Below are 15,039 nucleotides of genomic sequence, written 5' to 3'. Positions count from 1 at the left end.
CCATATCAAGGAGAGAGACAAAGAGACTATAGATGCTGGAATCTACAGCATCAAACTGAAGAGTTGAGGAGAGTAATCTGTGGAGAGAAATGAACAGATGATGTTTCCAGTTTAGACACTTTATTTGTCTATTTCCCTCCACAGATGCTGCCTGACCTGCTGAGTTCCTTCAGCATTTTGTACATGTTGCTCTTGCAATCATCCATGTCCTTTTTTTTGTCTGTCAATAAGGATGCAAAGTACTCATTTTGTACCTCACCTTCTTCCTTTGATTCTAGGCACAATTCCCTACCCTCTGTCTGGTTACCCTCTTGTTGTTGAAATGTGTATAAAATGCTTGGTATTCTCTTCAGTTCTGCCCCTTTTAGTCCTCCTGATTCTCAACTTAAGATCTCTTCTGCTTCCTTTATGTTACTCAAAGGCCCATTGCGAACCATAGCACACATTGACTATCCACAGCTCAGTCTACTTGAGTTCATCAAAGACAACCCTTGTTTGAACACTGCAATACTCCTACTGAGTCATTTACATCCCAATATGGCTCACACCCAATGAAGTACCCTTGATTTCTGGTATCGTACTATATAGATGCTGGCTGGTGTTGTAGTGGCATCAGCGCTGGGTTTTGAAGTGGGTGGTCCCAGGTTCGAATCCAGCCTGATCCTTGCACACTTTCCATCTGTGCTGGGTTGAGTGTCAAGCTAGCAACTTGGCCTCATAAAAACTGACAAAAATGCCAAAGAAATAGCAAGGCTGCCGCCCGATGCGCCACAGGGCGCGGAAAGGAATAACAACAATAACTGATATGGAAAGGATATTTCCATTAGTGGGAGAGTCTAGGACAAGAGGGTACAGCCTCAAAATAGAAAAATGTCCCTTTAGAACAGAGAAGAGAAGGAATTGCTTTCGCCAGTAAGTTTGTGAAATTCATTGCCACAGATGTCTGTGGAGGCCAGGTCATCAGGGTATACTTAGATCAGAGGTTTGAAAGCTTCTTGATGAGTAAAGGGGAGAAGGCAGGAGAATGAGGTTGAGAGGAAAAATAAATCAGTCCCGATGGAATGGCAGGCAGACTCAATGAGGTAAATGGCTTAAATTTGCTTTTCTGTCTTATGGATTTAAGACATGATGAGGTAGTCATCAGAGGTAAGGGTGGACCGGGGGTGGGGGGTGGGGGGGAGATTGTACAGGAGTGTATATGTTATCATGTACTGTATCTGGAAAAAAACTGCTGTTAAGGATGGATATGCCTCCCTTTAACCTTTGGGTCTTCTAAATTCAAGGAAACATCTGATATTACATAAAATGTTAATAACATATGTTAAAATGGAGCCCCCAATCTTTTAAACACAGGAGGTTCTGCAGATGCTGGAAATCTAGAATAATATACACATGCTGAAGAAACTCAGCAGGTCAGGTCGCATCAATTGAGAAGGATAAACTGTCAACGTTTCGGGCCAAGATCCTACATCACAGACCCTTTGTCAGAGACCCTTTAATCAGAGACCTTTCATCAGAGACCCTTCATCAGATATCCTTCATCAGAGATACTTCATCAGAGACCCTTCATCAGAGATTCTACATCAGAGATCCTTCATCAGAGATCCTTCATCAGAGACCCTTCATCAGATATCCTTCAACAGAGATTCTATATCGGAGACCCTTCGTCAGAGACCCTTAATCAGAGATCCTATATCAGACACCGTTCATCAGAGACCCTTCATCAGCGATCCTTCATCAGAGACCCTTCATCAGATATCCTTCATCAGAGGCCCTTCATCAGAGACCCTTCGTTAGAGATTCTACATCAGAGACCATTCAACAGAGACCCTTCATCAGAGATACTTCATCAGAGACCCTTCATCAGAGATACTTCATCAGAGATTCTACATCAGAGACCCTTCATCAGAGACCCTTCATCAGAGATCCTTCATTAGAGACCCTTCGTCAAGGACCCTTCATCAGAGATCCTATATAAGACACCGTTCATCAGAGACCCTTCATTAGAGATTCTACATCAGAGACCCTTCATCAGATATCCTTCATCAGAGACCCTTCGTTAGAGATTCTATGTCAGAGACCATTCATCAGAGACCATTCATTAAAGATTCTTCATCAGAGATACTTCATCAGGGACCCTTCATCATAGATACTTCATCAGAGACCTTTCATCAGAGATACTTCATCAGATATCCTTCATCAGAGATACTTCATCAGAGACCCTTTATCAGAGATTCTTCATCAGAGACCCTTTATCAGAGATTCTACATCAGAGACCCTTCATCAGAGACCCTTCATCAGAGATCCTTCATCAGAGACCCTTCGTCAGAGACCCTTCGTCAGAGATCCTATATCAGAGACCATTCATCAGAGACCCTTCACTAGAGATTCTACGTCAGAGACCCTTCATCAGAGATCATTCCTCAGAGACCCTTCATCAGATATCCTTCATCAGAAACCCTTCATCAGAGACTCTTCGTTAGAGATTCTACATCAGGGACCCTTCATCAGAGACTCTTCATCAGAGACCCTTCATCAGATATCCTTCATCAGAGACTCTTTGTTAGAGATTCTACATCAGAGACCCTTCATTAGAGATTCTTCATCAGAAATACTTCATCAGAGACCCTTCATCAGAGATACTTCATCGGAGACCCTTCAATAGATATCCTTCATCAGAGATCCTTCATCAGAGACCCTTCATCAGAGATACTTCATCAGAGATCCTTTATCAGAGACCCTTCATCAGAGACCCTTCATCAGAGACCCTTCGTCAGAGACCCTTCATCAAAGACCTTTCGTTAGAAATTCTACATCAGAGACCCTTCATCAGAGATCCTATATCAGAGACCGTTCATCAGAGACCCTGCATCAGAGACCCTTCGTTAGAGATACTACATCAGAGACCCTCCATCAGAGATATTTCATCAGAGACCCTTCATCAGAGACCCTTCATTATTCTACATCAGAGACTGTTCATCAGAGACCCATCATTAGATATTCTACATCAGAGACCCTTCATTAGAGACCCTTCATTAGAGATTCTACATCAGAGACACTTCATCAGAGACCCTTCATTAGAGACCCTTCATCAGAGACCCTTCGTTAGAGATTCTACATCAGAGACCCTTCATCAGACCCTTCGTCAGAGACCCTTCATCAGAGACCCTTCATCAGAGATCCTTCATCAGGGATTCTTCATCAGAGACCCTTCATCAGAGATTCTTCATCAGAAATTCTTCGTCAGAGACCCTTCTTCAGAGACCCTTCATCAAAGGCTCATCATTAAAAGAATCTTTATCTTTCTTCATCAAAGACCCTTTGTCAGAGACCTTTCATCAGAGACCCTGCTTGAGTCCTGAAACGTTGGCTGTTTATCACCAACCTCTGAAAAGATCGTGTTAATGAATGAAGCAGGTTGGAGCTTTCAAATGTTAAAGTCACCTGACCCAAACCAACTGTATTGGGGGTTAAGATCAGTTCCAGTTAATTCCCATGCTCAATTCAAACACAGTTACTAAGCATTGAGCTCAAACAATGAATCAATAGTATTTAGGAAACCAAGTGGGCAAATTATATGTTTCAGAAGTAAAATATTCACCCGATTATTTGTCCAGTGTGCCATCACTGATAATGGTGTCTCAAGGACCAGCTCAGAAAACCCAGTGCATCCATAAGGATTTTCTAGAAACATGGGCAATGTTTTGGAAAGAAGTTTGCAGTTCCACTGAGGCTGGAGAAATTAGCAGCTGTTTGTGAAAACGTTGTCAGCAACAGGAAGAACTGCGTAAGAACCCTTGCAATCCGAAAAGGATCACAAAAGCCTGGCCATTGTATTAAGATGTCAAGAAATCCTCAACTGTCAATTTGTAACGGTATGAGTCAGAGCTGTTAGCGTAAGGAAGCTGTTAAAAATTCTGTGAAAGATATCCAACAGAGAGAAACTGCAGAATTCCCAAAAGAGCACATCAACATAACAGCGGTAAGACTCATTCAAATACTTGCTCTTTTTTGATGAAAATCATTTTAGAAATCTGTGGATATAATTAAGATGTGGGTGTATTTTTAAAGCTCATGAAGAAGGGTTCTACAGAAAATCAAGCACTGCCGTCAGTTCAAGGTTCACGCAACACTCTGCCTGTTGTTTCCTCTTCGTCCGACAATAAAGTCCAAGCTAAACCATTCCAACATGGCAGTCGCTAAAGATAGCTCAGAAAAAAAGAACTATTCAGAAGTAACCCATCTGCCTGTTTTTTTCTTGATGTGTGCCTCTAACACTGTTACCATTCACATTCACATACACCATTGCCTAAAATTTCAATTGTGTGATTCTTTACCTATGTGCAGTTGAACATTGTTTTTATTAGAGTTTTCTTTAAAACATCTTTAAACATTTCTAGGTTGTTAAAAATAGACTATCTCCTCCCGTGGTCGGGATTAACTGGTCAGGTATCTCCTCCCGTGGTCGGGATTAACCGTTCAGGTATCTCCTCCCGTGGTTGGGATTAACCGTTCAGGTATCTCCTCCTGTGGTCGGGATTAACCGGTCAGGTATCCAGGGGTGTGATAGAATGGGAGAGGGGGCAAGAGGGGGAGGTGTTGCATTGCTTGTCAGAGAAAATATAACAGCGGTCCTCTGGCAGGATAGATTAGTGGACTCGTCCAGGGAGGCTATTGGGTGGAATTGAGGAATAGGAAAGGTGTAGTGACGCTTATAGGGGTGTATTATAGACCACCTAATGGGGATCAAGAACTGGAGGAGCAAATTTGTAAGGAGATAGCAGATATCTGTAGTAAGCACAAGTTTGTGATTGTGGGAGATTTTAATTTTCCACATATAGACTGGGAAGCCCATTCTGTAAAAGGTCTGGATGGTTTGGAGTTTGTCAAATGTGTGCAAGATAGTTTTCTGCAGCAATACATAGAGGTACCAACTAGAGAAGGGGAAGTGTTGGATCTCCTGTTAGGGAATGAGATAGGGCAGGTGACGGAGGTATGTGTTGGGGAGCACTTCGGGTCCAGTGATCACAATGCCATTTGTTTCAATATAATTATGGAGAAGGATAGGACTGGACCCAGGGTTGAGATTTTTGATTGGAGAAAGGCTAACTTTGAGGAGATGCGAAAGGATTTAGAAGGAGTGGATTGGGACAATTTGTTTTATGGGAAGGATGTAATAGAGAAATGGAGGTCATTTAAAGATGAAATTTTGAGGGTACAGGCTCTTTATGTTCCTGTTAGGTTGAAAGAAAAGATTAAAAGTTTGAGAGAGTCATGGTTTTCAAGGGATATTGGAAACTTGGTTCGGAAAAGGAGAGGGATAATCAATAAATATAGGCAGCTTGGAGTTAATGAGGTGTTCAAGGAATATAAAGAATGTAGAAAGAATCTTAAGAAAGAAATTAGAAAAGCTAAAAGAAGATACGAGGCTACTTTGGCAAGTAAGGTGAAAATAAATCCAAAAGTTTCTACAGTTATGTTAATAGCAAAAGGATAGTGAGGGATAAAATTGGTCCCTTAGAGAATCAGAGTGGACGGCTATGTGCGGAGCCAAAAGAGATGGGGGAGATTTTGAACAATTTCTTTTCTTCGGTATTCACTAAGGAGAAGGATATTGAATTGTGTAATTAAAGGAAACAAGAAGGGTAGTTATGGAAAGTATGACAATTAAAGAAGAGGAAGTACTGGTGCTTTTCAGGAATATAAAAGTGGATATGTCTCTGGGTCCGGACAAGATATTCCCTAGGACGGTGAGGGAAGTTAGTGTGAAAATAGCAGGGGCTCTGACAGAAATATTTCAAATGTCATTAGAAACGGGGATGGTGCCGGAGGATTGGCATATTGCTTATGTGGTTCCATTGTTTTAAAAGGGTTCTAAGAGTAAACCTAGCAATTATCGGCCTGTGAGTTTGACATCAGTGGAGGGTAAATTGATGGAAAGTATTCTTGGAGATGGTATATATAACTATCTGGATAGACAGGGTCTGATTAGGAACAGTCAACATGGATTTGTGCACGGAAGGTCATGTTTGACAAATCTTATTGAATTTTTTGATGAGGTTACTAAGAAAGTTGACATGGGTAAAGCGGTGGATGTTGTCTATATGGACTTCAATAAGGCCTTTGACAAGGTTCCACACGGAAGGTTAGTTAGGAAGGTTCAATCATTAGGCATTAATATCGAAGTAGTAAAATGGATTCAGCGGTGGCTAGATGGGAGATGCCAGAGAGTAGTGGTGGATAACTGTGTGTCAGATTGGAGGACGGTGTGTAGCGGTGTGCCTCAGGGATCTATACTGGGTCCAATGTTGTTTGTCATTTATATTAACGATCTGGATGATGGGGTGGTAAATTGGATTAGTAAGTATGCAGATGATACTAAGATAGGTGGCGTTGTGGATAATGAAGTAGGTTTTCAAAGCTTGCAGAGAGATTTAGGCCAGTTAGAAGAGTGGGCTGAAAGATGGCAGATGGAGTTTAATGCTGAAAAATGTGAGGTGCTACATTTTGGTAGGACTAATCAAAATAGGACATACATGGTAAATGGTAGAGCATTGAAGAATGCTGTAGAACAGAGGGATCTAGGAATAATCGTACATAGTTCCCTGAAGGTGGAATCTCATGTGGATAGGGTAGTGAAGAAAGCTTTTGGTATGCTGGCCTTTATTAATCAGAGCATTGAGTATAGGAGTTGGGATGTAATGTTGAAATTGTATATGGCATTGGTAAGGCCAAATTTGGAGTATTGTGTACAGTTCTGGTCACCGAATTATAGGAAAGATGTCAATAAAATTGAGAGAATACAGAGGAGCTTTACTAAAATGTTGCCTAGGTTTCATCTCCTAAGTTACAGAAAAAGATTGAACAAGTTAGGTCTTTATTCTTTGGAGCATGGAAGGTTGAGGGGGGTTTGATAGAGGTGTTTAAAATTATGAGGGGGATTGATAGAGTTGACGTGGATAGGCTTTTTCCTTTGAGAATGGGGGAGATTCAAACAAGAGGACATGAGTTGAGAGTTAAGGGGCAAAAGTTTAGGGGTAACATGAGGGGGAACTTCTTTACTCAGAGAGTGGTAGCTGTGTGGAGCGAGCTTCCAGCAGAAGTGGTTGAGGCAGGTTCGATGTTGTTGTTTAAAGTTAAATTGGATAGATATATGGACAGGAAAAGAATGGAGGGTTATGGGCTGAGTGCAGGTCCGTGAGAGTAAGATTTCGGCACAGACTAGAAGGGCCGAGATGGCCTGTTTCCGTGCTGTAATTGTTATATGGTTAGTCATAGTCATAGTCATAGTCATACTTTATTGATCCCAGGGGGAAATTGGTTTTCATTACAGTTGCACCATAAATAATAAATAGTAATAGAACCATAAATAGTTAAATAGTAATATGTATATTATTCCAGTAAATTATGAAATAAGTCCAGGACCAGCCTACTGGCTCAGGGTGTCTGACCCTCCAAGGGAGGAGTTGTAAAGTTTGATGGCCACAGGTAGGAATGACTTCCTATGATGCTCTGTGTTGCATCTTGGTGGAATGAGTCTCTGGCTGAATGTACTCCTGTGCCCAACCAGTACATAATGTAGTGGATGGGAGACATTGTCCAAGATGGCATGCAACTTGGACAGCATCCTCTTTTCAGACCATCAGAGAGTCCAGTTCCATCCCCACAACATCACGGGCCTTGCAAACTAGTTTGTTGATTCTGTTGGTGTCTGCTACCCTCAGCCTGCTGCCCCAGCACACAACCGCAAACATGATAGCACTGGCCACCACAGACTCGTCGAACATCCTCAGCATCGTCCGACAGATGTTAAAGGACCTCAGTCTCCTCAGGAAATAGAGGCAGTTCTGACCCTTCTTGTAGACAGCCTCAGTGTTCTTTGGCCAGTCCAGTTTATTGTCAATTCGTATCCCCAGGTATTTGTAATCCTCCACCATGTCCACACTGACCCCCTGGTTATATAGTTATATAGTCAAGAGGTTCAGTTTTGTTCAGACCAAACATCAGAAATGTTACTGTGTGATCCAGAATCTCCGGAAGGCCCCGAATCCTCGGCTTTGCTTGTTGCTCGGCGGCCGGGACAGGGTCGAAGCGCTCAGCAGAGATGGTGCTCAGTGCTCGGTGTTGAAGGGCTGGTCGGAGGCTCGAAGTTTTCGGATGGACTCAGAGTCGGCTGTGGTCGGGTGCTTCCAAAGCATCGACAGTTGTTGGTGCCTGGAGGTTTATGGCAGAGAGTGTTTCTCCCTTATGCCGCCTGCTATCGGGGACTATCGGGAGTCAATCGGAACTTTGAGACTTCTTTTTACCGTGTCCATGGTCTGCTCTTCATCAAATTATGGTATTGCTTTGCCTGCTGTAACTATATGTTATAATTATGTGGTCTTGTCAGTGTTAGTCTTCAGTTTGTCCCGTTTTTTTTGTGATATCACGCTGGAGGAACATTGTATCATTTCTTAATGCATGCATTTCTAAATGACAATAAACAAGGACTGAGTGTCCTCATAACCTAATCTAATGTAATCTAATCTAAGTAACATTGACTGTGAAATGATTGTTGGTGCCAGGTGGGGTGGTTTGAGAATCAGCACACGGGAGGGAGATCAAAAACTTGGTTGAGTGGTGTAATAACAGCAACCTCTCACTCAATTTCAATGAGACCAAGGAACTGATTGTAGGCTTAAGGAGAGGGAAACCAGAGGTCCATGAGCCAGTACTCATCAGGGGATCAGAAGTGGAGAAGGTCAGTTACTTTAATTTCCTGGGTGTCACTATCTCAGAGGACCTGTCCTGAACGCATCATATAAATAATACCCTTGTTAGCGGAACAAGTGCTACACATGCCCTTACACTTCCTCCCTTACCACCATTCAGGGCCCCAGGCATTCCTTCCAGGTGAGGCAACACTTCACCTGTGAGTCGGCTGGGGTGATATACTGCGTCCGGTGCTCCCGATATGGCCTTCTATATATTGGCGAGACCCGATGCAGACTGGGAGACCGCTTTTGAACACCTACGCTCTGTCCGCCAGAGAAAGCAGGATCTCCCAGTGGCCACACATTTTAATTCCACCTCCCATTCTCATTCTGACATGTCTATCCACAGCCTCCTCTACTGTAAAGATGAAGCCACACCCAGGTTGGAGGAACAACACCTTATATTCCGTCTGGGTAGCCTCCAACCTGATGGCATGAACATTGACTTCTCTAACTTCTGCTAATGCCCCACCTCCCCCTTGTACCCCACCTGTCATTTATTTTTATACAAACATTCTTTCTCTCACTCTCCTTTTTCTCCCTCTGTCCCTCTGACTATACCCCTTGCCCATCCTCTGGGTTCCGCTCCCCTCCTTGTCTTTCTCCCCGGACCTCCTGTCCCATGATCCTCTCATATCCCCTTTGCCAATCACCTGTCCAGCTCTTGGCTCTATCCCTCCCCCTCCTGTCTTCTCCTATCATTTTGGATCTCCCCCTCCCCCTCCCACTTTCAAATTCCTTACTCACTCTTCCTTCAGTTAGTCCTGACGAAGGGTCTCGGCCTGAAACGTCGACTGCACCTCTTCCTAGAGATGCTGCCTGGCCTGCTGCGTTCACCAGCAACTTTGATGTGTGTTGGTTATATAAATAATATTGCATAGAAAGCACGACAGCGCCTCTACTTCTTCAGGAGTCTGCAGAGCTTCAGCATGTCATTAGCAGTTGTTTTATAATATTTAAAAGAGCAGCTGAAATAGCTGTATTAATGGAAACAGCTGTCAGAGACGCAATTGAGTTCTAGTCGGAAATGAAAGTGAGCGTGAACAAAATTTCAAAGTCTAAACATCAACCAGCCTAGCTGAACAAGTTGTGCTACAATTGTGGCAGGGGCTCACATTCACCAGATGAATGCAAGCTTAAAGGCAAAACTTGCAAAATATGCAACAGAGTAAGAGACACACAAAGAGCACGTGGGACAGGCAAACATAAATGGACTGCACAGGGAAGGGAAAATGATAAAATAGTCATAGTCATACTTTATTAATCCCGGGGGAAATTGGTTTTCATTACAGTTGCTCCATAAATAATAAATAGTAACAGAACCATAAATAGTTAAATAGTAATAGGTAAATTATGAAATAAGTCCAGGAACAGCCTATTGGCTCAGGATGTCTGACCCTCCAAGGGAGGAGTTGTAAAGTTTGATGGCCAGAGGCAGGAATAACTTCCTATGATGCTCTGTACTGCATCTCAGTTTCAAAAAGAGCACAAATCTGCATACTGTTGAAGAAAAACCTGATAACAACGAGAGTAACACAGGACTAACAGCCTTGAGATTTACGATGTGAAAACTTAACAGAAGATAAGCATATGGCTTGCACCAGCAGAGAATGGCAAATTAGCTCAGATGAAATTGGAGACTGGCTCGGCTGTTGCAGTTATTCCACAAAGTGACTTTGATTGGCATTTCAAAGGTACTGAACTGAAGCCTGCAGATATCCAGCTAAGGACGTATACTGAAGAAAAGATAACTCCTGTGAGAATGATGTACGTAACAGTGAAATACAATAACCAACAAGCTACATTGGCCTTGCACATGGTAAAAACAGGAAGGCTAGCATCGTAGACCACGAGTGGCTGAGACGACTATAGCTCAGTTGGAGATCCAGCCACAATTTGCATGCTATTTACCTTACAATAGAGTCAACTGAAATCAAATTCAGAAAGGTACTGGATGATGACACAGCTGTGTTCAAGGATGGCATTGGAAATCTCAAACATATCGAGGGTAAAACAGAGTTAAATAAAAATGCCACAACGTAAGTTTTACAATGGCCATCCAGTTCCTTACCATCTGTGATGTGAGCTAGATCACATTTAGGCTGACGGAATTATTTCCAAGGTTGAGTGGAGCCCATGAGCAATGCCAATGCCCCCTGTAGCCAAGAAGAATAGGTCTGCTAGTAACGGTGCTGATTTTAAGGTCACCATCAACCTAGTATTGAAAGTAGATTCATACCTTCTGCAAGGATAGAGAATATATTTGCAAACCTTTCTATAGAAAAACACTTCAGCAAAATGGACTTAGCTGAGGCCTACTTTAGCTGATGGATATGACAGAAGAATCCAAAGTGTTTTTCACAAATGGCTTTATCACAATAATAGGCTTACTTTTTGTGTCTGCACCTGCACTCTGGCAGATATCCATGGACCAGGTGTTGCAACTCTGCCCAGGCACTCAGTGTTACCTGGATGACATCATTGTTACCAGTAAGGATGACAAGGAACATCTCCAAAATCTCAAGACTGGGTTGAAAAGATTAAAAGATTGCGGACTCAGAACACAACACAAGTATGAGTTATTAAACCTAGCTTCACTTCCGGTTTAAGATGGTGCTGTGAAGCCCAGTGACAACTTCCTGGTTGAAAACACAACAAAGAGTACAACTAAATACTTATCACTTCTTCTTGTAAAATTTAACACCACAAACAACAGAGAGGCAAGTGAATGCACAGCTGAGTCAAGAGTTGAAACATGCAAGTATGAGGCAAAGTCAAGGAACACTCGCGGCAAAATCGGGGTAAAGTTGAGGTATATTTGAGGTAAAGTCAGACAAGTGGAGTAGAGGAAAATCAGAGCAGAGGAGAGGCAGATTTGAGGTCTGTCCACCTAAACTGAGAGTGAGGTTTGATTGATTTAAGTGCCAGGCCAATTTGGGAAGGGCATGTTTGGGCCAGAGCATTTCAAAGTAACAGGGCTTGGGTCCTAGTAAGAGGAACTACCTGATGTTTGGACAGTTTAAACACCAGGTCAGATGGATTGGAAAGGGAGAAGATCGGGGCCAGAGGCAAGGGTCAGGCTGGTTCTACTCACTGCTCCATGACATTTACTAGGTACTGCATTGAATTGAGATTGAGATTGAGGCTCAGGCTGAGGCCTGCTCCAGGATCTATGACATTTATTTGGCTCTGCTCTGAACTGAGGCTGAGGCTGAGGCCTGCTCCGGGCTCCATGACATTTAAGTGGCTCTGCACTGAACTGAGGCTCAGGCTGTGGCCTGCTCTGGCTGCTCCAAGCTCCATGTCTGAGGACTCACTTTCGTTCTGAATGCTATTTGCTTACTTTTATTATTTGCACGATTTTGTTTTCTCTCTGCACATTGAGTGTTTGACCATCTATTTTTATAGGTCCTATTGGGTTTCTTTGTTTTGTGGCTGCCTGTAAGGAGACAAATCTCAAGGTTGTATAATGTATGCATACTTTAATAATAAATGTATTTTGAACTTATTGTGGGCACACCATTGACGCACAAGCATCACACAAGTGTACTGAGAAAATTCAAGCAGTGGTAGGTGGCCAAGGCCAAACGATATTTCACAGTTGCATCCTTTTTAGGATTTATCAATTACTATAACAGGTTCCTGTCAAACCTGGCTACTGTGTCCTTGAGCTCAATACAACAGATTGGTAAGAGATGGCAATGAACAGACCAATGTAAGGTGGTTTTCCAAAAAGAAATGGTGATGTCAGTCACTGCACTGCCACTTTATGATCCATACTGTCCAGTGAAACTTGCTGTGACTCCTCACCTTCTGGTAAACACAGGAAAATCTGCAGATACTGGAAATCCAAAGCAACACAGATAAAATGCTGGAGGAACTCAGCAGGTCAGGCAGCAGCTATGTAAAAGAGCATCAAGGGTCTTGGCCCAAAATGTCAACTATTTACTCCTTCCCATAGATGCTGCCTGGCTTGCTGAATTCCTCACCGTACAGTATATATGCAGTCATGTCACATGTTATGAATGATGGAAATGAATGCCCCACACCCTTTACATGACATTCCCTTACCATTGCAGAGAAAAATTACACACAGATTGACAGAGAGGCCTTGAGTCTGGTTTGGGGTGTAAAACATTTCAAGTAGAACTTGTACAGCAGAGAGTTTACCCTCAGTACTGATCATCAACCCCTGGTAACACACATCAAAGTTGCTAGTGAACGCTCTTACTAGCAAGAAATCTCTTACTAGCTCGTCTTTCAGTTAGTCCTGACGAAGGGTCTTGGCCCGAAACGTCGACTGTACCTCTTCCTAGAGATGCTCCCTGGCCTGCTGTGTTCACCAGCAACTTTGATGTGTGTTGCTTGAACTTCCAGCATCTGCAGATTTCCTCATACCAACCCCTGGTGTCTATTTTCAATCCACAGAAGGGGTTCCACGAACAGCAGTAGCACGAATACATGGGTGGGCTCTGTTTCTTGGAGCACACAATTACAAGACCAAATTCAAGGGGATAACTAATCATGGAAATGCTGATGGATTGTCACATTTACCCTTGGAAAAGGAAATACTTGAAAAATTGACAAAAGAGGACACCTTGACGTATTCTCCATGACACCTAGCAAAAGTCTCCCTACTACGGCAGAGATGGTCCAAACGAAACCAGAAAAGGACCTCACACCCTGTCAGGTGAGCATGGACACCCAAAATGTCTGAAATGTACAGGGGAAACTCCAGTTACCACAGTTTTACAAATGCCATAATGATCTTGCCCCTGAGAGGGGGTGCCTTATGTGGGGATTGAGAGTTGTTGTACCATTCAAGCCAAGAGCTAAAGAGTTGGAGGAGCTACACGTAGGCATGGTCAGAATGAAAGTGTTGGCTCGAAGCTGTGTCTGGTGGGCTGGAAAAGATCAGCTGATTGAGCAGCTCATCATGCACTGTTTGGGATGTCAGCACGCCCAGAAGATGCCACGAGCAATGCCTCTCCATCCCTAGGAGTAGACTGCACTGCACTGGTAGAGGATTCTTGAGGATTGTGTCCAACCATTCATGGGCACAAATGTCTTGGTAGTAATGGATGCATCTACAAAGTGACCTGAAGAGTTCCCAATAGCCTTCACTACAGCCTCGCACTCTTCTCAAGGACTAGTGTTCTAGAACAAGTTTGTCAGTGACAATGGAGCACAGTTTGTTGCAGAATAGTTTCAGTCATTCCTGAAAATGAATAGAAGGAGACATATTACATCTGCACTGTACCACTCAGCTACGAATGGTTTGGCAGAAGGTTTGTCCAGAGTCTGAAGATTCCACTGTGAGCAACGTCAGCAAATCACAGTGCACTAACACTGAACCAGAAGCTCTCCAATTTCCTCCTTGCATATCACAATGCAGCACACAACTCGCCAGCTATGCTGTTCCTCAGTTGCCCCTTGCAGTCACGCTTGGATCTCCTGAAACTCAATCTCAGAAGGGGAATGCAGGACAAACAGCTGAGGCAAATTGAAGGCTCCTCAAGCAAGGAGGTTTGATGTTTCACTCCCAGACAAGCAGTCTTGATGAGGGTCTACAGAGGTGATCTAAAGTGGGCACTTGGAAGGATTAAGGACAGAATTAGACCATTCTCCTGGAGATTGTATCTGATGGCATCTGGAGATGACACATCGATCAGTTGAGAGCAGAGTTAATTGTTAGAGAAGAAGGATGTCCAGAGCTGTTAGAACCACTTCCTGCAGCCCAGAGTCAACCATCATGGAGGAGGCTCGAAACCTGAGATTGTTTCACAGCCACAGGTCTCACCTGCCAAGCAGAATGCCAACACCACCGCGGTCCCCCCCCCCCCACCCCGCTGTTAGGAAAGACATTACCCCAAAAGAGTAAGAAATCCTCCACGACATTTATATCTTCAGGCCTTAATGGGACAATTTAAAATTTACTATGTTGTGGATATCTATATTGTAGTTGTATTATATAGTTAACTCTACACACACACACACTCATGCACAAACACACACACACACACACACACACACACACACAAACACACACACTCTTGCAGACATGCACACTCAAACACACGCACACACACACTCATGCACAAACACACACAGGCACACAGACACACACACATACTCATACACACACACACAAACAAACACACTCACACACACACACACACACACTCATACATACACACACACAAACACACACACACTCACACACACACACACACACACACACTCATGCACACACACAAACACACACACACACTCATGCACACACACA

The sequence above is a fragment of the Mobula birostris genome, chromosome 21, assembly GCF_030028105.1.
Source record: "Mobula birostris isolate sMobBir1 chromosome 21, sMobBir1.hap1, whole genome shotgun sequence".
NCBI lineage: Eukaryota > Metazoa > Chordata > Chondrichthyes > Myliobatiformes > Myliobatidae > Mobula > Mobula birostris.
This window is presented reverse-complemented; position numbering follows the sequence as displayed.